Consider the following 23,334-nt stretch of genomic DNA (forward strand, 5'->3'; position numbering starts at 1 on the left):
AAAGCGACCCTGCGCTGTACTGCAGACAGCCTTGATGTGCAACCCCACAAGCGCCCCCTTCAGTGAGTAAACAGAACATCTCAAATTCCTTCTCTTTTGGTCCTTTGCTTAAGGTTTGGATCCTTCCCTTTAAATAAAACTGTCTGTGGGGAATAGGGTGAACTGTATTTTCAGTATTATTACAATGTTGTTTCAGTAGGAGCCGGAGTAGGAAGGGCTGATGAGACAGACAGACAGATAGACAGAAAAAAGACAGTGAGACCTATTCTAACTCAGCATTTTCTAGACATTATTAGAGCCTCATACATCTGACATCAAAGATATAGGAGGGAAGAGCCAGGCTGAAGGGCTTAAAGATGTGAAATCATGACATGGATATTTCCTTTTATAAAAACCGCTATATAACAATCTTCTGACAGCGTTGACTTGCAGGAGACTCTCCGTAACAGTAGAAGGAACTCAGGGAAACACAGCTTAAGACTCATCACATTTGCCCCATTCTTAAAGAACAATTCTCATTTTCCCAATTTATATTTTAATATTATCTTACACATTTTTATCAGTTCATGATACTGATGAATATGTGTTCATGAGCATTATACACATTCTCTTTAGTTTCACAATTTTCCAGTGACTACAAAACATTTGGTCACTTGGTTAAACCTACAATTTGTATATCCAACCAATATTAAATATCTGGTATGTTCTGGGCATTGTCCAAGCCAAACATCAAACAATGAAGTTATATTCTCATGGAGAGCATTCCCTTGAGGGGAGGCAGAGCATAAATAAATATGAAAGAAGGTGATAGTAGTGATGAGAATTTTAAAGAAAAAAATCAGTTGGAAAAGGTGATAGAAAAATCAATGAATAAGAGTCTGTTAGATAAGAGATAAATTCAGGAAGATATCTCTGAGGTGGAGAGATTTAAATTAAAGCAATAAAGTCAGTCATGAGATCTCTTAGAGAAAGCATTGGGCATAGAGAAGAGGAATTTCAGAAAGCCTGGAGGTTTGACCATGCTGGAAATTAGAAGAAATGAGTGAGTCCACATGGAATATTTCTCAATGAGAAAGAAGTATGAAATGATGTCAGTGTCACAGAGAGGACCACTTAGGTAAAATGGAAGGCGAGGACATGATATAGGAACTATATTCACTAACTGACTAGTCGGAAGGTTTGAGAGCAGAGGGTAGAGGGGACCTACATGCTGAATGCTGTGCCGAGAGCCGGCCACGGACACCGGGTGGGCAGGAGGAGAGTTTGGAACAGCCATCATGCAATCATTGCAGCTCCACAGTGGAGACCGGAGGAAGCCAGACCTCTTCACAGAACAATTGTAAGATGTAAGGCAAAGAAGAGAAGTTAAGGATGGTCTCAGAACTTTTGTTCTATATAAACGGTACAATATATATTTAAAGCAAAACTCCCATGTCAGTATAAAAAAAGAGAAAATCTGCAGTAAAGGTGTTCTTCACTTGTTTTATTACAAGTTTCATCTATTTCGTTCTTATAAAAACAGACACAACAAGATAGAAAAGAGGCAAACTATAAGGGCTGCAGCTATCACTAAATGGTTCATCCACTGCTAAACATAGAATTTTGGTATTACTTTATGTTTTTGAGACAGGGTCTTCCTCTGTAGTCGGGGACTTCAGGAAGCATTCTCCGCCCTGTCTGCTCTTGGCTTCCTAACTCAGCCTATCACTTACCGCATTTCCATGATATTCCTTTAGTGTTGCTATGATTATTTTTATCTTTCCTGCCATGTTTGTCTGCCATAAAAGCTGTGGACCTTGGTGTATATGCGCACAGGCCATGTGTAAAAGAGGCCATTGGCTGAAAAAAAAAACCATGTACTTAAACAGTTCTATTTCAAAATTTTAAGTATTATTTGATCCAAACCAGAGCTATAAGTTATATTTTAAAAAGGTATTTTAAAAAAAAAGCTTTATTGCTATGGAACATGTTTCAACTTAGTCACTCTGAGAACCGCAAGGAGATATAAGTTCTAGTAACTGCCTCTGACGAAACTCTGTTAGTTTACCTTCAGATGAGTTGTGAATATGATTCAGGCTAAAAGAAAATGGACAGAGGCTGGGAGGTGGGTCTATGCATTGTTCTTAGGATTTTTAAATCTTAGCTTTATTACTTATGAAATGAGATAATTGTAAGGGCATTACATGGAGTATATGGATGTCTATTAACATCTCTCTCTCTGTATCATCTATTATCAGTATTCTGAATTTTAAGTGATTGAGTATCAATGATAATGTGATTATAGAAGGGCCTGGACCATAATAACCAATCAATAGATAGAATCTCCATTGTGGTTTGCTAGTTCTCGGGCACGCTGTACACAATCATCTCACTGAGACTCTATGATTCCTCCTCTGACTAGGCTTCCTTCCATCCTTCCTAGCTGCCTCCCTCTCATGCCTTCTATTTCTCTGACTCAGCTGGCTAGTCTTCTTCCTGGGAACCCTTCACCCTTCAGACAGAGTCTTCCCTCCCCAGCCCAGATCTGTAGTCTCCTTGGCACCCAGTATGGGTCTGACTTATGAATAGACAGTAACTGTTATGTCATTTGGCTGACATAACAGAATTATCACATATCTAAGAATATCACATGCTTACTTATTTTTTTCAATTGTTTTGTAGACTCATGACTAAGGTAACACAGACATCCAGAAGAATGGGCCTATCATAAATCATAAGATCCCTTTAACATTGCTATAAGTAAGCATGCAAAAATATGTTAAATGAAGCTCTGAAGATTGGAAAACCATCAAGTGGCCATGTAGGATACAAGGAAAGTACAAGAAACCCATTACACATCATATATCCTTTCCCTTTCTGTGGTCAAAATGTTACAATGGTAGTATTTTAAAGGTGTCATAAATATATGCCCGGCATCTTAGTTAAAAATGGCTACAGTTACATTGTAAAATCTGAAAGTAACAGAGCACAGATAATTTGAAAACTACAACACAGAGAGCAACAGACAGATGGGCAGGGAACATCAGCATTACCTGGTTCTGCAAGACATGCTCCACACAGGAAAGCCAGAGCTTGACTTGGCTGGGAACACCAGTCACTGCTCCGTGAGCAGTTTCTCAAATATAATCTCAGTGTTCATATTCCACAGCCAATGACAAGACAAAAATCAAGATCACCCACAGATAAACTTCTGGATGTAAGCCTGAAGAAACTCAATCCCATGTTCTGGCTATGTAGATTAAAGGAGCCACATCTGAGACATCAAGAGTACCCAGAATCTTAGGTACGTACAGATAGATTAGATCTGGCCTTTGGAGAACAGTAGAGTAAAATCATTGAAAGGAGAGAACAATGGAAGTTTGGGATAGGTAGCAATATATCATTCAGCTTCACAGAACGGAGAACAGGATGTCAAGTGGACAGTCCAGGGACAGTGCAGCTTGTGGGTCCCAGTGACAGATCTATAGATCTTTGATCAGATGGGGTCCTAGGATACAGTTTTACAGTAGGGTAGTAATTTAAAATATGCTTTTACAGTTGTTCTGTATGGGTGTAGCAAAGATCAGATTCCAGAAATTACAAAGCTCCAGGAACAGGAATCTCCCCCGAGTGGTGGTGTCCTCTTCCATAATCACGATTAATGGTCTGAGAATTATTATCCGCTCCCAAGCAATGGCTGCAAACCCATGGCGGCCCTGAGCAGAGGAGCATCTGGGAACCCAGAAGAGCCATATAGAGATGTTTCCTGGACCCCCTGGCTCAGTATAGGATTTGCCTCACATTGAGCAACTTTCCATAAAGTTAACCCAGCAGAAGGGACAGAAGAGAAGAATCAGGACAGTCAGCACCGCCGGCCGTCAACACCACTGTCACTTAAGCATGAGCGTGTACAATGGGAAGGTGTGGAGTTAATATTGAAGATGGTGGGGTTAATGTTGGTTCTTTTGCAGGTGGACAGGGATGCCCTCCAACTGACTCCAGCTGCACCCGCACCTGCTTGTATCAGAATCTATCTAAAAGAGGTGTACAAAAATATAGCTTTTAAAAAGGCATCTGTGGAGAGAAAAGCCCATCAGAAAAGCATTAGAGAGCAAACAAAGGCTCAGATCGGTGCATCCACTAAATAATTTAGTTGAAGAATGGCCGAGGGAGGTAATACGCGGATTAAAATCACTGTAAGCACACGGGCAAAAATAAGCCAAAACAAAGTGGGTCATCTCTTGAAAGGATACAAAACAGATTACTTTTTCAGTATTAAAAATCTACCATGTAGATGTCCTCACAGTTCAGGCTAATTGTTTAAATTCTACAGAACTGGAAGCATCTCACCCCTGAAGTGTGGGAGGAAGGGTCTGTGGTTTTGATTAATCTATCTGCCCGTAGGCAGCCGCTATTGATCCTGGCTTGACTGAGCTCATGATATTTTTATGACAGTCAGGGATTTATCTCTGATGAAAATGTTCCCAAAACATTTATGCCTTTCCAGATATTTGGGGGAGAATTTTCATGTTCTCGCAGGCAGAGTGCATACTCAGGACTGGACACTGTTAAGTGGGAGAGCACGTAATTACTTTTAAAGCCTGAGAAATGAAGGGCACTGCCAGTGGGTACTGCTTTCTTTCAAGTCATCTTGGCGGTTTGAAAAGTGCTGGGCTAATGACCATCCGTGACAGTAAAGCTTGCTTTCTTTAGCTTTTCATCTGGGATTCAGAGTAAGTCACAGTTAGAAACCTGCTTCACCCAGATTCCGGATCTCTCATTCATTAACAACTAATTCTTCAAGAACACTACAGGTTAATCCAAACCGCCATTGAGATTTACTGCATTCATTAATTCTTCTGTAACAGTTTCTCCTTTCATTTTGGGCAGGCAAAATTCAGTGTTACCTAAAGTTATCAATGAATCTGCTGCAATGGTTCCCAATGAGCAACTGCGCTTGAGTGTTGGTCATTAGGTCAGACACAAAGTGAGCACGCTGGCCACAAGAAGACCTGCTCCCTGTCTTGCGCAGAGATCTCCACATGTAAGGAGAGCCAGGTCACTTTGCATTTCATAACCACCTAATCTTTATGGGCTTGTGGTAGGATTAAAAGCCTAGAGCAAGCATCTTTGTGCTCTACCCAAGAAACATTGCACGTACAAATTAGAATGTTGCATTTAGGATCCCGTAAGTTCTCCTCTGAAGACTGCCAATTAATTGATGACAAGGTGTGAGCTTGCAGCACTTTGGAGGGGTAGAGTTTTACAAGCTCCCTGAAGCCTGGAATTATAGAATGCTAAGCGCCTTCAGGTCCAAGACCCCTAATTGTTCACAGCTGGTTGAGGCATTTCCACTCCCTAGGCATACTTAGCTCCCGTGCCATAAATGCAGTCCCCAGAAGTGCCTCAGAGGGCTCATACCCTCACAATCCCCTTTACTGAGCAACAAGGGGCTAACACTTGTTGGTGGAGGGAGAAGGGGTTCAGTGTTAGAGTCTGCAGGTATTTTATATAAACACGAACCTACTGACTTCAGTTCCAAGGTAACTGCAGTGCGGGCTGCAAAGCAAAATGCATCTGATTCTCTTTTTGGAGGGCTGCTGGACAGAATCCCAGAGCCTAGTCCATAATTACATAAAACTAAACGGAGACCCAGCCAAAAAAGACTTTACCTCTAGGGTTAAGCCTTAACCCCCTGCCCCTCTGAGATTTGCATACAATGATCTCATCCAAGTTCTTTGAACTCATTAGTAATTGGCCAGATTCGCAGCTCTGAACTGATGTGGTCAGTCAACAAAATGTCTGAATGCCTATCAAAATCCACACATTTACTGTTATAAATTTAGCACCCACTAGGTCCCTTGCATTCTTTTCTGTGGGATCTCAGACTGACTAAAGAGAATATTTCTAGTATGCTAAAGCTTCTAGTGCTGACAGATATGAGAAAAACACTGGCATAAGAGGAAAAGTGAAATATTTTCACACTTGAGTAATGTATTTCTTTTTAGGAATTGGCTTGGATACTTGACATCAGGAATTATTTTTTGTTTGAGTTTGCCCATCTCTAGCTGTCACTTGTTTATGAGCACAATTATTATTCCTTTGGATAATCTTAGATCAAAGACATTCAGATACCAAATCCTGTTTTTATATCAAAATCTGTTTCACATCAGGTGCACAGGACCCCCTGGAAAGCCTGTCTCAGCACCCTTCAGTAAAACGGTCATACGGCAAAAAAAAAAATCCCACTCAGCTGACACAGTACTGCTCAATATCAAATCAAAAATGAAGTTCCTCTCCCTGGCAAGCAGACCATCTAAAACTGCCTGTCACTTGACAGAAAGACTACACCCTTTAGAATTTTTAAAGTAGTGGGAGACTTATTTTTCAAAGAGTTTCTTTGTAGAAATCCGTGGGTGTCATTCTGAAACTGCCTGCTCACTTAAAAAAAAAATGCTGAGATTGTGTAAGCTGGTGGCATGACCACTCCAAGGTGCGGTTGAGGGGAAGGTTTTCACTGTAGATACAAGGGCAAGAACTGCCAGATGCATCTGGAAGAGTCCAGAGCAGAGAGAGAAAGTAGTAGACTGGACTTGCCCAGCAGACTGGACTTGGCCACAAAAGGAAAGAGAGAGGGAGGGTAAGGAATGAAGAGAAAGAGAATTCGGGCCAAGGAGACCAAGAGAGGACAAGAGAGAAGACTAAGAGAGGAAGACAAAAGAGAGGGGGCACAGCTGAAAGATATGAAGAGAAAGGAGTAGCTGGGGAGAGGGAAACCCATGAGCTGGAGAAGTTTAGGGTAAAGGCAGATGGAGAAGAGGCATGCCAGCATGGACTCTGACATGTATGAGGGTACTTGTGATGCTGAGAGATTCTGGAGGCCAGCATGGGCTTTGGTATACTAATGGGCACCACAGACCAGTGATAAGGGAATGAGGCTCCTTTGGTAGAGGGGCTTCACAACTTCTTGAGGAATGCTGGTTTTAGTCTAACTGCCAGAATTTGGGGACAATAGAGTTTCTTTTGAGCCCGACAGAAATGACATTTTTAAACATGATTTTAACATTTTTATTTAGCATTTTTTTCCATAAAATATGTTTTGACTACATTTTCCTCTATTTCAACTTCTCCCAGAACCTTCCTACCTTCCTACAACCCAAGTTTGAGTTTTTTCTCTCTCTCTTAAAAAACAAAACAAAACAAAACACAAAAATGAAAATCAAAATACATAAGGACCAAACCTAAGAAAATTAATAAAAAAGCCACAGTAAACCGCTGGGTCTGTTGTGTTGACTGACTATTCCCAGGCACAGCGCCTGTGCTGGAGTGTGGTTGATATGCCCAGTTGCACCCTATTGGAAAAAAAAACCACAAACAAAGTGATTTCCTGTTACCAACAGGGATCAATCACAAATAGCTTCTTGGCTAGGGGTGAGTCTCAGTGTTTACTTCTCTATTTCAGAGCTGGGACCCCATGGTATTACATGATATCACACATAGTACAAATGAAAACAAGGCATGCCAACATAAATAGTAGGTAGCCTAGCCTATTTATGACACTCACGTGTAGTGCTTCATGTTTATCATCAGTATAAATATGTGCTGGAAATGTACAGAAACTGAATTAGAATTTTATCCTAACATTTCTTTACATTGAGTAGTGATCTGTATATCTCCTTCAAAGTCATCTATAGCTAAAAAGTTATTGTATAGAAACAAAGATTCTGACTTAGTAGACATGCTGGTGTGACACTAGTTTTATCTTGTAAAGCTGAATTCTGTTGCAGTTCAGCATATGATAGTCTCATCACCTTCCACTGGGGCCTGAGGTCAGAAAACCATCTTACCAATATCATATTTATTTAGTGATTGATTGTGGGGATGTGGCACTGCTGTGCTATTGGGACACTTGTGGAAGTTAGAGGCCAGCTTTGAAGAGTTGATTCTCTTTTTCTTCCAAGTGGGCTTCAGGGATAGAACTCAGATAATCGGGATTGACAGCAAGTACCTTTACCTTCTTGAGCCATCTTGTCAGCCCATTGGATACAATTCTGATCCAAGAAATGGAGATACACTTAGATCAGTGGTTGCCAACCTTCTGAATGCTGTGACCCCTTAATATAGTTCCTCATGCTGTGGTGAGCACTAACTATAAAATCATTGCCATTGCTACTTCATGACTGTAATTTTGCTACCTGTTAGGAATCCTAATGAAAATATCTGTGTTTTCCAATGGTCTTAGTTGACCCCTGTGAAAAGGCCCTTCAACCCCCAAAGGGGTTAAAACCCACAGGTTGAGAACCACTGATCTAGATGTAGAAATTGGATAGTTGTCTCTTCCATTTCCTTCAACCCTTGGCTTATTTTCCACAGACATTATAATACTTCATGAATCCCACAACAAAATTTTATAGGAATTACTTTTTTTTGCCAATATCCCATAATTAAAATAACATATTTCTCTTTTGGGGGTCATTTATTTTTGGCTAAAAGTTAACACTAGAAATGAAAGAACAAAGCAAAAATGTGGTGGGAGTAGGGAGAGGATTCAGGAGACCCATGCTAAACAACTGAGTGTGCTGTTGTTGATGATGAGTGTCACGGCGAGGAGAATTGTAAAAAGTAGTCTCGCTTATACAGAGAGATCCCATGGGGAGTCAGGAGAGGAATGACTTCCAAGGCTGTGTGCTCTGCAAGGTCAGAAAGGAAGGAAAGCACAGGACGAAAATAAAAATGCTGCCTTTGCAATATTTGCTTGACTTAAAAATGAAACATCTCTGTCATCCCTCGGTGATGTTTCTCAGTTGAGTCATTCATGAAATAAACCTTGTTTATCATAAATAATAGAAGTGGTGGTATAAATATAACACACATTATACTATAAACCATGTGTTGAAACTGGTAATAGGCTGTTTCATAGTGCGTAAGAACATTGGCAGGCGTTGGATTAGGAAAAAAAGAAAGTGCTATAGGAGATTATTAAGCAGAGAAGTGGGCGTTATTCACTATCAGACCAGGAAATTTGATTTTAGCACGTCTCTTTACAATGCTTTGTGTGTGAGTACTGAATTTCTCTCCTGCAGGGGAAATGCATTTTCTTGAAGAAAATGGGAACTCCAAAGCACCGTGAATCCTCCAGCAGTAAAATGTGAGCATAATCTTATTCAGAGGATTTGCGCACCAGTGGTCAAAAATTATTTCAACCTAACAATTAGTTGTAATAGTTGAAAGATGTGAAAGGATCTTTTAACCACGTGGAAATTATTAATAAATCAATATCATACTCTACAGCCATTCTGATAGACTAAAACCAGTTTTAAAGTCTGAGTGTTTAGAAATCTGCATTTATTTTTGCATATCAAAAGACAAAGGAAGAATCTGGCTTATACACAAAACTATGGTTCCATATTGATATGAAAGCAAGTAATAGCCTATGGGATGAAACTAAAAGCAATTCTTCTGTGTAATGTCTTCCATTCTGTGCATTTACATTGTCAGAAAAGAAAATTCACTCCATATTCCTGAGTAGTGAAGGTTCCATTAAATGATACTCATGATGTAACCAAGTATTTACGTTTTAGCTCTCAGATTTAAGCACTTTCTGAGGTGGGAATTTGACTACATGATATTGTTGTCCTAATATACTTTATGTGGCAGATCACAAACATTTTTCAAAAGATTTTTAAATTCTCAACACCCTTCTGCTATTCAAATTGGCCACTCATTGGACTTTATGTTTACACAAGAAAGAGGCATGGAAAAGTGGTATGCTTCGCTTTAGTTTCACAATAACAAATCAAATCAGATAAGACTCACAACTGACCAAGCGGGCATGGCATTACAGAGGGTCATGTAGGGGAAAGCCTGGGGTAACAGAAAAAATAGTCAAGAACCCGTAGCAATGCTTAACTGGGTACATAGTCTTATGTCACCACTGACTCATGCACAGATTTGGTATTATTATTTCTATAATAAATTCAGTTGCTTTTTGGACAACACCATTGGCAAAAACAGATTTTGTAATGTTTCCACTTTCTAATATCTTCTTAGAAGTTGAAAACTTTCCCCTTCTCTAGTAATTTTCAGCCTTTTTTTCCCATTTGCTTGTTATTACCATTTGGCTTTTTATTTTTATATTTTTTTTTAATGTTTCAACTGGAAGAGATGCCAAGCGAGATGTCTTTTCAGGACAGAGAGGTGCAGTGCCAGCAAGCAGTTCCAGCATCCCTGCTCGGTGGTTGCCTGCCAGCTGTCAGAGGAAGACGAGGTCAGACCTTTGCTGGCATTGCACAGAGTCACGTGACTCATCTTTTTGAAGACGTTTAGCAGTGTTGTGGGGAGTCGCCCTCAACCTATAGAATATGGAATCCAAATGTGCCTGAGCCGTGTGAACTCAGGAAGACCTTTAGAAGAAGTATGTCACTAAGAAAGCCAACGGAGCATTTTCTGAAAAATAGAAGGAATTTGATAGAAGTTTATGTAGGTAGCATTGAGTGGATGATTTGGTGGTGTGGACCCTAAGCCAGGACCTTTTTTTTTTTTTTTTTCCTCTCAGCTCCTGTCTGCTTTTATTTATGTCTCAGAAACATCACATCCTAAGACATAAACAAGATCTTTGAAGGCTGTTGCTTTGAAGAAATGCATGATAGGAGACCAGGAAGAGGGAAAGGTCATAAGGCATCTAAGGAAGCCACAGGGAGGGGGCCGAGCAGCATCTTCTGCACATGTGACTAAATGAATCTTTGAATGTGTTGCTTAATCTTCCATGTCTCATTTTTTTCCCCATTCATAAAAATGACAATAATTATACTTGCCACCTGTCCACCTCAGGGGATCAAGGGAGGATTAATGAAATGTCTGTTAAGGGCTTTGAACTTTCCAGTGTAAAGCTTTTATGACTCTATAAAGCACAAAGCAGCATCCTGAGCGTCTATTTTTCCTGGCATTTGCCTCAGTCTCTCAAGTCCTTTGCGCCCCATTGGCTACTGCCGCTCCCAGGATCGCCTCCCTTGGGCTGTTTGAGCGAGCTGTTGGAGAGAAGCGCCAGGCTGCTGCTGTTTCTCACTCTTGTCTTGGGAGACTTTTTTCCAACTTGGACAGAGTCTCTGAAAATCTCGTCCCCCATGCCTGCTTTGCTGTGCATGTCAGACTGCTTTGCAGGCATGGAAGCATGGGTCAGCAAGAAGAAACAATGTGGGACGCATCACTGCTGACATTCCAGGATGACACATTAATAGTAGGGATATATTGTTTCAGAGCCCACTTGGAATCCTACAAAATGTCTCCCACTATTGTAAAAGAGAAGACGGCTCTGCCAAGACGCAGTTTTGTAACTTCGAAATGTTTTTAAATGTTTATATCCTAGCACCCTCTCTGTCACTTTTAACTTTTTGGTTTTCCTTGAAAGTGAAGCCAAAAACAATTTCTTCACTGTTTGAAATCAAAGCCTGAGTCTCCAAGGTAGTTACCCTCTTCACGTTTGATGGAGAAGCTTTTAAATGTCCTTGATCCGGGTTCTCTGACACTGCAAGTTAGGAGAGCTGTGAGGATCCCGAGATGAGTCAATGCTGAGGTTATGGGTAGATCACAGTGGGGGGTTCCTCCAATTTACTGCTGAACTGATAAAACAGTTCAAAGAAACCTTAAGAATTCTTGCGGCTCCTCAATCTCCAGTCTTTGAATTTTTTTTTCTTTCTCTCAGTAAGAGGATGAAAATGGAGCTCTAAATTCTGAGGAAAAACTTTTGAAGCAGAAAAACATCACCTTTTCTCTCGCCAGTGTCGTCGCAATGGGCAGGAAAAAATTAAGTATTCCTCTAACTTCAAGTTGTTTGCAATGTGTCGAGTCCACACTGGCGGATTCAAAGGATGTGTGGGACTTAGTCTAGGGCCTCTACAAAATTTGGCTGTCCTTTGTCAGAATGGAATAGTCCAACGAGTCCATCATTACTCATGGGCCACAATAAACTTTCACATCACTTTAGGGCACTAAGAATGACAGCCCCACCCCCACACTTCCTCTTTGACTCATTAACCCTTAAAGTTCTCCTCCTTTGTCTTTTATTCTTAAGGTTAGCTTAAAGCATTGAGCCCATGAAATATGAACTCCCTTGGGGAGGAACTAAGAATTCTCACTGTTATTTTTCATTTACTTTCCCCTGGAAGAAATTTCTAATTTTCAGAAAAAAATTCTTCATCCAGTGTGTATGACCTTACTGTAATTCAAGAATTCTGAAAATTACCCTGAGTTAGATTTAGGAAAATGAAAGGGTCAACAAAATTATTTTCATTAGATAATTTAATTTATAAATAATCATCTATTTCATCCTAATGTATTTATTTCATATTTATTTTCTTCTTAGTCACCAAGTCATTTTAATGAATGTTCATAACAAAAATAATATGTATTTAAAAGGACAAAATGTAAGCAGCTTGGCTAGTCAAATTCCAAATAATTATTCCAATGCATTTGCTATTCTCCCTAGTTCACTATAAATCTACCAAAGGCATTTTATTCTGGAATAGAAAACACAAAAGCTAATCAAAAACATACACATAGTGGCGTAGGAGACTCAGGAGAGTAAGTTCAAGGACAGCCTGAACTACATAATGAGACCTTGTGTCAAATACAATCAAAATCAATGGTGGGGGCCACAGGAGATGCAGTTCCCCAGAATAGTGCTTGCTTATCCTATACAATGCCCAGCATCGCAATGGTAACAAAGTCAAATGTTTAACTATATGGAGTGTGTAATACATAAAATCAGACTGTATAGCTTTTATTCTTTCCCAAAAAAGATGTAAGCAGAATGATAATGAAGCATCCAAATACAGATGAGATTGAATTTTGTACATAGTATTTAAGGTGAGAACCATAGTAATAAAAACCTGTAAATGATCTGGGGTTCAGCTGAGGAACAGACAGGAATCAAATGTTCACTTCATTGTTCTATAATTCTTACCCTATAGAACTTCTAAACATATCCCTTTATATTAAAGGTATGTCATCCAATGCATTATCAGGATGTTTAAAAACTTCTGGAGTCATAGAATATACTTCCGTGGGTGTTAGGAACAATAAGAATATAAAGCTAGAGAGGCTGAAAAGCAGAGTCCTCCTTAAGGATTTTATAGCTCTTATGAATATAAATAGTCAATCATGATTTAGCATGGGTCAGTATAAGAACAGAAATATTCATAGGGCTCCCTCCTCATCCTTTGTGATGCATAGCACTGTCTTGGGTCTTTCACAGAAAGAAACCTTCACTAGATCTCATCTCCTAGCCTTGGACCTACAAACTATGAACCAAAATAACCCTCCTTCTTCGTAAATTGCTCAACCTGTGATATTTCCTATTGGCAACAGAAAACAGACTACTATGGTGCATCAGGAATAGTATGTTGTTACCCTCAATGTCATGAATCTCAATTAAGAGGAAATAGTTGATAGAACCAAGTCTTCAGCAAGAACTCAACATCTCTGAGACAGAATGAAATATTATATCATATCATAATAAAAGTGGTTGAGTGGCAGGACAGAAATTGGAAGATGCCAATCACACTTATATGGGTAAAGAAGCTGATAAGTAGGTTTCTAGAGGTGGGGTTATATTTTAGGGAAATTAAGGGTGGGGAGTTGTGATTGAATATGATCAAAATGTATTGTATGAAATTCCCAGCGAATTAATAAAAATAATTTTAAAAGATGAGATTAACATTTGAGATGGGCAGTTGAGTTACAAAAAAAGAAGGAAAGGAAGGAAGGAAGGAAGGAAGGAAGGAAGGAAGGAAGGAAGGAAGGAAGAAAAAGACCAAGAAGAGGATAAATGGGCCAATGAAGAGCAGAACCAAAGCTGAGGTATGAGGAACAGCCATTGACTCAAGTATCATACTCATAAGTAACTACATTTTTAGACTTTTGTGTTATTGCTAAAGTCAGCAAATTTTACATGTGTATTTTTATTTCTTTATACATTAATTAGATACAATTCCCTAACTTCATACACACACACAAAGTTTATTATATATATAACCTATATAAAGTTTATTATATACATGCATATGCAAAGAGAATACATACACAGAAAGCTTCCACTATAGACATGAACTCTACATCTCTGGAGATGGAGACTTGTTAGATTTCAGATCATTTTAACACAATGCCAATAAAAGACACAACCCTGAAAGGCTTTATTGGTGGCTCCCGGCAGGCAGCAAGGTGACTCTGTAACTAAACTACACCTGCTTGGTTTCTATACCATTCATTTCACAACAGCAAGCCACTTGGGCTTCAGCTTCCAAATTAAAACCAAGCTTCCATGGAGTGCTGGAAGCCTGGGTGGAGAGATCAGAAAGACGCAACATTGGGAAGTCCTAGGGGTGTTAGGGAGGGTGAGCCAGTGTGTTCCCAAAACTAACTGGGACAAAAATTAGTCGATGGTTAAATTATAAGAGGAAATAAAATATTTAGTGAAATGGATTGCTATTGTAAGAGAGGAATTGAAAGCAGGTTCCTTTTTATAACCCCAGTCTCGGCCAGTTGCAGACAGAACAGATTTCTTTCAATTACAGTCTTGATGTCATCTTATTGAGGACATTTAAGATACTAGTATTTCTGACATATACTGATCGAAAGAAGCATACTTTTATGAGTCTTTATCTTATGGGTCAATTGGTAGCTGGAGTTATTTAAATGAGTGGAGTAGACAGTAGAATGCTTCTAAATTTAGCCCCTTTGAGTAGGTAGGAAAGGATTAAAGGCAATAGAAGAAAAACCTCACAAGTATCACTGATGACTGTAAATCCTAGTCTATGCAGTGGTGACACAGATATTCAAATAGCTAATAATTGGGCACCTGCAAATTAGCCCTCAGGAAACCTTCAACTTTGAAAGGTCTGCCCATGTTGGACACATTATTTTCCCATCAGCAATATTAACCACTACCACAGCTGAAAAGACAAAAAAACCCACAAACATCTGAGAAGGAGTGGATTAGGAGGCCAAGGAAGTGCGCTCCACAGCCAGCAGCCAGCACAGCTCGGCTGTTCTTTCTACTGGATTATCTCCAGTCCACCCTCCGCTGTTGGACTGACATGCAGTAAACTTGGACGATTCAGAAGTGAAACACATCCAGCTGTGCGTGTCTGGAAGTTTGCTATTTCACCTGGTGTTTTTGGAGAGCAGGTCCACTGCCACACTTCTGGATCAATCCCTTGTGAGTTAAATGCTTTCCCAGTTTCCTGGCTCAGGCAGTGAAGAATAGCATGGTAAAGGGAGTTCACAGAACGTACAGGTTACTACTCACTCAGGGCTCTTGGGCTCCGAGGCAGTTGAAGTTGGATACTAGTTGTTTTGATCTCTACTTGAACTTGATTGCTTTAATTTTTTAATTGATAACCTTTTCTGTTCCTGGAAAGAGGAACTACATCTTGGCTTGGAATCACTCTCCAAACTCTAAGGTTTCTATGGCACAGACCTACATTTTTGTAAACCACGCTGGAGGCTTGTCCCTCAATGCTAAGTGAGTCCTTCACACTGTTTCAGGTTGACCCTCAGTGTCATGATCATCTAAGCCCAGCCACATTTGCGTAGTTTTCATACATTCAGGTGCTCAGTTGATCATGGTGGGTGAAATTGCATTAAAATTCAGCAGGATGGTGGTGTAAACCTCCTTACTTTCTGTATTTTAAAAGTTTGTAATCCTTGAAAAATGTTACAAATATTTTAGTTACTGTGCTATATTGGAGCATATTTCAGATGGTTATAATAGAAAATTATAATAAAGACTATTAAGGAGGCAGTATCTGGTGAGGAAGGACCAGGGTTAACTATGGAGGGTTGTTGTTTTTCTACTTATGTGATAAAAGCAACTAACTTGTAGAAAGAATGGTTTGTTTCAGGGTTAAGAGTCTAGAGGGATGGGGGTCTATCAGTATCATGGTGGGCAAGAGCGACAACAGTCAGGCATGGCTAATAGAACTAGAAGGTGAGACCTAAGAGCTTACATCTGGAACTACTAACAGGAAGCAAGGAGAGCAAATGTCTAGAATCTTTGAACTCTCAAAGTCAGCCCTCAGTGTTGTACTTCCTCCAGCGACACCATAACTTCTGAACCTCCTCAACCAGCACCACTCACAGGGAACAAGTGGGCAAATCCAGGGCCTATGGGGGAAATTCTCAGTCAAACCACCACAAGGGTGAGCAAACAAACAAACAAACAACAAACATGTTAACAACTGAAGTGGCAAGAAGGAGAGAAATGGGGTGTTCTGTGTAAACGGTGGCAACGTTGGAGATCTAGCTGTGGAGAAGGTAAGCAAAGCGGTCTCTTGCTGGAAGGGAATGGGAAAGAAGAGCATGGCAGGGGATTACAGTGCAGAGCAAAACCAAAGTCACTTATGAAACACTTGCAGGCACCTTTGGTGTTTAAGGCTACGTTTCTGGAAAGGCAAGGATGGAGTTTGTGTCTGACTGACGGCAAGTCATTGCAGCCAAATACCTTAGATTGGCATGTTACACTCTGTGACCCTGTGCTAGCTTCCTTCATGCGTTCCCTGCACCCCGCCTTGTGAACTGGCTGGATCACTTACTTACTTTCCTTTTCACCATGGAGGCTTTCCTCTCTCAGTTTGTTGGTGATTGTCTAGAATATAGCTGAAGTTTTCTCTGGTCCTGCCCAGCCCCACAGACCCTGCAGCCGCTTATAAAATAATCACTCAGAGGCTTATATTAATTAAAACTGCTCAGCCATTAACTCAGGCCTACCACTGACTAGCTCTTACACTTAAAACTCAGCCCATTTCTGTTCATCTGTATGTTGCCACGTGTTCCGCGGCTTTACCTGTGTGCCATTACATGCTGCTCCCTGGACCGCAGGCTGGCATTTACTGACTCAGCCTTCCACTTCCCAGAATTCTCCTAGTCTGTTTATCCCACCTATACTTCCTGCCTGGCTACTGGCCAATCAGCATTTTATTCATCAACCAATCAGATGCAACACATTGACAGCATACAGAACATCCCACAGCACCTCCCCTTTTCTGTCTAATCAAAAAGGAAGGGTTTAACTTTAACGTAGTAAAATTACATATAACAAAACAGTAAGCAAGCAAGAATTATAGTTATAACATCTAGTCTATTTGTATTTGGCAAAATTAAAGAAAATATTCTATCTATCCTATATTTGTGAGTCTAAAGTTTTATATCTAAATTTATCTTTTATCATAACCAATGAAAATTATAATTATAACTATCTAGTCTTCAACTACATCAAGGACCTCAGAAGGATATAATATTATCTAAGTAAACAGGAAGTACATTGTAAGCAACTTCCAAAAATCTAGAATGACAGAGACAACTGGCTGCCTGGACAGTTCCTCTGTAAAGTTGGGGCATCCATCTTCAGCCTATAGGCCTAGAGTCTCTCAGTTGCTTCTCTCTGTGTCCTGTAGAATGTCTGGCAGTTTCTTCTGTGAAGCAGGAAACTGAAGGACCATCTCACCTTGCAAAGTTCAGTGGTTACCTTCCTATGGGTCCTGCATGTCCAGTTTATACAACATACTGTCATCAGTCGACACAAGGGCACGTTTTTTGCCCAGTGGCTAACTTTTGCCACAAAGAAAGCAAACTCCATAATGAGATTTTTCAATGCCCATCATCCTCCTTGAAGCAATTGGTGCTGCCAGCAGCAGATGTTTCTCATTGTCCAGCAAAGTCTAAGTTTTTAAAACATGTTTAAATGCTATATTCTGTAGGTCTTTGAAGTATTTGAAGATTACCCTCCTAATTAAAATATATCTGGGTATACCTAGAAAACTTAACTAACATGACTATAAGTTTATCACAGATGACTAATTATTAATCTATTTCTTAAATATACATTACAATTTTAAATGAGTTGCATAAACATAAAATCTTAAACAAGGGTAGAAATATATATACAGTATAACAAAATTAACTTTAAATTTGTATGAATAAACTAAAATCCATAGTGTTGTAAAACAGTTTTAGACAAGTTGTTCCTTTTTAAAAGTAGGTTTATTAATCTACCCTTTCTTTTCTTTTTTTTTTTTTCCGAGACAGGATTTCTCTGTGTAGCTTTGTGCCTTTCCTGGAACTCACTTGGTAGTCCAGGCTGTCCTCGAACTCACAGAAGGGTATCATACCTATACTCTTCCTTTCTATACCATATCTCCCTTTAGAAAAAGATTAACTATGACTAATAACAATTTATAACCAACAACCTAAACAAAGACAAACATTCATTATCCATTTTTTGGGAATGTGGGTATAGTTTTCTAGACTACTTCCTGCTGATGAAGAGCGCTGTATTCTTTTTTTTTTTTTTTTTTTTTTGGTTTTTCGAGACAGGGTTTCTCTGTGTAGCTTTGCGCCTTTCCTGGAACTCGCTTTGGAGACCAGGCTGGCCTCGAACTCACAGAGATCCGCCTGCCTCTGCCTCCCGAGTGCTGGGATTAAAGGCATGCGCCACCACCGCCCGGCCAAAGTGCTGTCTTCTTATGGGGATCCTGAGAAAAATTAAGAATTATGGTCAAGTCCTGACTGAAATAGTCTATCAGGCTGCATTTGTCTGAGCCAGTTGCCTTGAAATCATTCTGGATGTTGAATCATCTGGGCCATGGTGTCATCAGAGACCTTTCAAAGGGTCTTGGGTGGTCAAACCTGATGTATCTTAATCTGGAACAAATCCATAGCCTCTTGCTTCCTGTGGAAACAAAAGCAGAGCCTCCTTTCCAAAGTGACCTATCCTTAGATCCAAATTTTGAAGTCAAGTTGCCTTTAAAATATACATATTGGTTTAACTGAGCAGCCTTTACAATCAAATGTCTTTTGGCAGTTAAAAATCCAAAGACAACACAATCCATATTCTCTGTGTAACATTCATCTTTACTTGGCTTATTTTTTATATTACTTTTACTTTCTCTTAAAGGCTTTATTTTTTAAAAACTTTCTATTTCTTTATATAACTGCATATATTCTTTTTCTCTCTCTTCCAAGCCTATGTATATTTTTACATCGTTGTAAACGATTTAGAGGTTTATTTCATCTGAATCTGTTTTATTGTGAATCTATTGCTTTAAACTGCAGCATTACTAGGGCTAACATAGCAACTTTGGCTGGTGGCTCTGCCCACCTCAGCTTCCTAACATGGTGGTGGTATGTTTACCGCCAGCTCTGGGAACCATGCTCACTGCCAACTCTGGGAAGCAGTGGCTCTCTGCTTTCATCCAGCAGCATGCAGCCCCAAAACCTTCTTTTCTTTTTCCCCTGTACTAGCAAAGGCTAAATCCACCAGGCACCACACAATGCAGCTTGGAGATGCCTCTGTGTACTGTGGTAGGAATCCACAGCCATGCAGTAGGTCAAGCCCACATGCTACTAGCCCGCCATACTGTAGTCCAAGCCCGCATGTTGCGGCATCTCACCGCCTGCATGAGACAGGAAGCAGAAACCTGTTTTTGGCTTTAGAGTTTAGAACTGATCATTAAGTATTTTCAGGCTTTTTTTTAAAGGTGGAAACTTGAGCCGTTGGGTATAATTTGTAGCTGAAGTTTTCTCTGGTCCTGCCCAGCCCCACAGACCCCACAGCTGCTTATAAAATAATCACTCAGAAGCTTGTATTAACTAAAACCGCTCATCTATTAGCTCAGGCCTACCACTGACTAGCTCTTACACCTAAAACTCAGCCCATTTCTATTAATCTGTATGTTGCCACGTGTTCTGCGGCTTTACCTGTGTGCCATTACATGCTGCTCCCTGGACCGCAGGCTAGCATTTACTGACTCAGCCTTCCACTTCCCAGAATTCTCCTTTTCTGTTTATCCCACCTATACTTCCTGCCTGGCTACTGGCCAATCAGCATTTTATTCATCAACCAATCAGAGCAACACATTCACAGCATACAGAACATGACACAGCACCAGAATTTTCTTGTCTCCAGGTATTCTTGTGTGGATTGGAGGTACCACTTCAGGTGTGACCTCAAAGCCTGTCTTCATGCTTTTCTCAGACCCTCTCAAAGAAGCTCATTCAAATCCATACAAAGCCTGACTGACCACAGAGGTTTTCAGATGTCTTCTCTGGTTGAGAAAGAGTGTTTCTAACCCACCAGATTATGACGCCATTTATGGGGATATTTATGCATTTTTTTTCTGTGCAGACTGCCAGAGCACAGAGCACAATGTACACACATGAAAATATTAAATATTTGCTATGTTCATAAATAAATAAATTGACTAAAGAACTTTGGAGCTCAGAATCTATATGCTACTTTTGAAAGGTTAACTTTAGAACAATATTCTCTGGCTCCAAGCCTACTATGTGAATTCCTCTTGCTTTGTAACTATAGTAAAGTCAAGCTGATTTAGAATGCTGGCAGTAGTCTAAGGACAAGCACAGATTAATGAACACATTTAATGAAATATATTTCACTACTTCTAAGATCTTAACTTTAAACCACAAAATTTATACTAAGTATAAGTTGCCACACATCTGCTTCACAGATACATGCTATTTAAAATACTGTTTTCTTTTTTAATATCAGATGTGTAGCTCAGCATGGCCTTGAATTCACTATAGAGCTGAGACTGGACTCGAACTCATGTTCTCCCTGCCTCTCTCTCCAAAGAATTGGTGTTTCAGGCATGTGTTACTATGCATAGTTCAAAATACAACTTTCTTCAAGCTCCCAAGGCAGAGCCAAAATCATTGAAAAACATTCAGGGAATGGTTAAATAAGTGTGTTGACTATTTGGCTGCAAATATTTTACTATCAACTGTCTTTACAATTAAATATCAAAAAATGTTTCAAGATTTTACTTACTGAGATAACATATGCTCAATTTGATGTTCAGAATTCTGAGCTACTGATGACTTTCCTAATATATAAAAAATTATGACATAGAAAATTGTATTGAAAATGTTTGACACTAAATGGGTTTATAGGTGGTTGGATACAAGTCAAATGAAGTCTTCATAGAGCCCTGTAATTTATGTTCTATTATAATAATTCATTTCAAAATACCTTCTTCTATATTTTTTAAACTTATTTGTAATAATTACAAATAGTTAAAAACTAGAGGAGTCTGAATTAGAGATTGAAATATGGAGTACAGGGGAGGCTGGGCAGTTAAGCGTACTTACTGCTTTTCCAGAAGACCTAATTTCAGTTTCCAGCACCCACATCAGGTGGCTCACAAACACCTGAAATTCCAGTTCCAGAAAGATCTGAGGATCTCTTCTGGCTTCCTTGGTCTCTCTCTCTCTCTCTCTCTCTCTCTCTCTCTCTCTCTCTCTCTCTCTCTCTCTCTCTCACACACACACACACACACACACACAACATATACACATGTATACATAAATAAAAATAAATTTCAAAACCACGGAGAATATAAATACAAAGGAATCACTGACCCACATTCTGATTGAACTGCTGATCAATCAGACAGCAGTTAGTGATTTCTGTCTGATTGATCAGCAGTTCAATCAGATCAATTGAACTGATTGAATTGATCTGATTCAATTGAGCTCACTGTTTTGAAGAGAGAATTAAGTAACTAAAATGTTATCATAAAGCGCAGAGTTACAGATGTATTCTCAGCACTGGTGATCTCTGTTACTTCTATATATGGTCTGACTGAGAAGTAATATGACCCTACTCTTCTTTGTACCCACATGCATCAGGCAACAGTAAGAATTAAAAAGAACATTAAGCTAAACACCGAATTAAACTGAACACACAGAGCCTTAGAGTCTGGCCTAAGAGAAAGACTGGAAATGACTGGAAAACAACAATTTGCAGCCCGTTCATGCTTCCACTGCTGCTAGTGTGAGGCGGTTGTGGCTCTCTCAGAGTCTGACAGGAGAATCACATCGTGGCCTATTATTACAAGGACTGGAGCATAAGTAATTGTTTACGTAAGCACAGATGCCACTGTGGTTTAGGTGAAACAGAATGTAGTCTTCTAACTATCAGAACCCTGACCTGGAGTTTAAAATGGATTACCAAAAAGGCATCTCTCCTAACAATTACTTTTGCACTGTGGGAAAGCAATATTAGAATTCCCTGTTTGTGTGACTACTTGTTGAGAACTATTGTTTTTTGATGCCCCCTGTGCTAAAAATCTCTCTCTCCAAAGACATCATTTTCTATTAAGCCAGAAACTGGGTTGGAGACCCGACCATGGACATGGTGGTAGCAGCAAGAACCACTTCCCCTTTCTCACAATCACAGAAGTTGTGTGTGAAGGATGTTTGATGGGATAAATGGTGCAACTCTTAGGGTAATTCCCAAAGCCTATGCTAAACTACAGAACTCTATAGAACCAGCTTTGTCTATTGCCTTTTTTTCTAGCCCAAATAGTAGAAGAATTTGTTTATAGAGGAGAAAAGTCTACAAGAATGTAACTGAGAGAGAAAATGGAAGTGTTTGCTACTGATAGTGATCAGACTTGAATTTTTAGTGAAGAGGAGGCAAGAATCTTCACACCTTGCTTTTACTCACATACTTTGTATCTTATATAATGAATGATGGATAGTCACTTATGCTGACCCAGTTACCAGAGGAATGTTTATAGTACTACATAGGAAGTGTCCTGGGACTCAGGGTGCCATGTGCAATGGTCTGTATGAGTGTTTGTTGGGAAGGGGACAGTTTCTTTTTGACACAAATGAAATCACTAACTGCTGTCTCCTTCCGAAATAATTTTTTTATTCTTATTCAGATTGCCGGTTCTCTAGCATTTTGAAAGATTAGGGAAAATTTTAAAAGAAATATTTGTACCTGTGAATTAATAAAAACATCTCTTGAATGACTACTAGAAATCTCCATGTCTTGTCAGTTTTTGACAGCTTGAGTGGAACCAAACTGCTTCATTAAATTGTTCAGAACCACCTTTCTATTTATTTCTTAGTGGGTAGGGTATATCCTAAGGAAGATTTTACAAGGTAGCTTTTGTCCATAAACTTCCACTTGAACCTACCTATTAATTGATCTAGGGGAAGTTTAGTATATTGGTGTAGGTGGTGGTTAATATGATTACCAACTTGATAGGATCTGGAATCACCTAGTAGGCAAACCTTTGGGGATGCCTGGGAAAGAGTGTCTTGATCAGGAGGGGCATCTTAAAAGTGGGTAGTGCCATTTCCTTTCTCCTTTAAGTTTCTTTCCTTGAGGCATTTTATCAACACAGCTGGGAAAGCAACTAACAATGGATAATTGCCACCAGGAGTGGGAGCACGCTTTGGTAAATGTGACTTGAACATGTTAGTGTGAACCTTTCAAACCAGTGTGTGGAAGCAATTCGAAAGTTTGACACTCTGAGCTTGAAAAGAAAG

Source organism: Peromyscus maniculatus, chromosome 11 (genome assembly GCF_049852395.1).
Source record: "Peromyscus maniculatus bairdii isolate BWxNUB_F1_BW_parent chromosome 11, HU_Pman_BW_mat_3.1, whole genome shotgun sequence".
In the NCBI taxonomy this organism is placed as follows: Eukaryota; Metazoa; Chordata; class Mammalia; order Rodentia; family Cricetidae; genus Peromyscus; species Peromyscus maniculatus.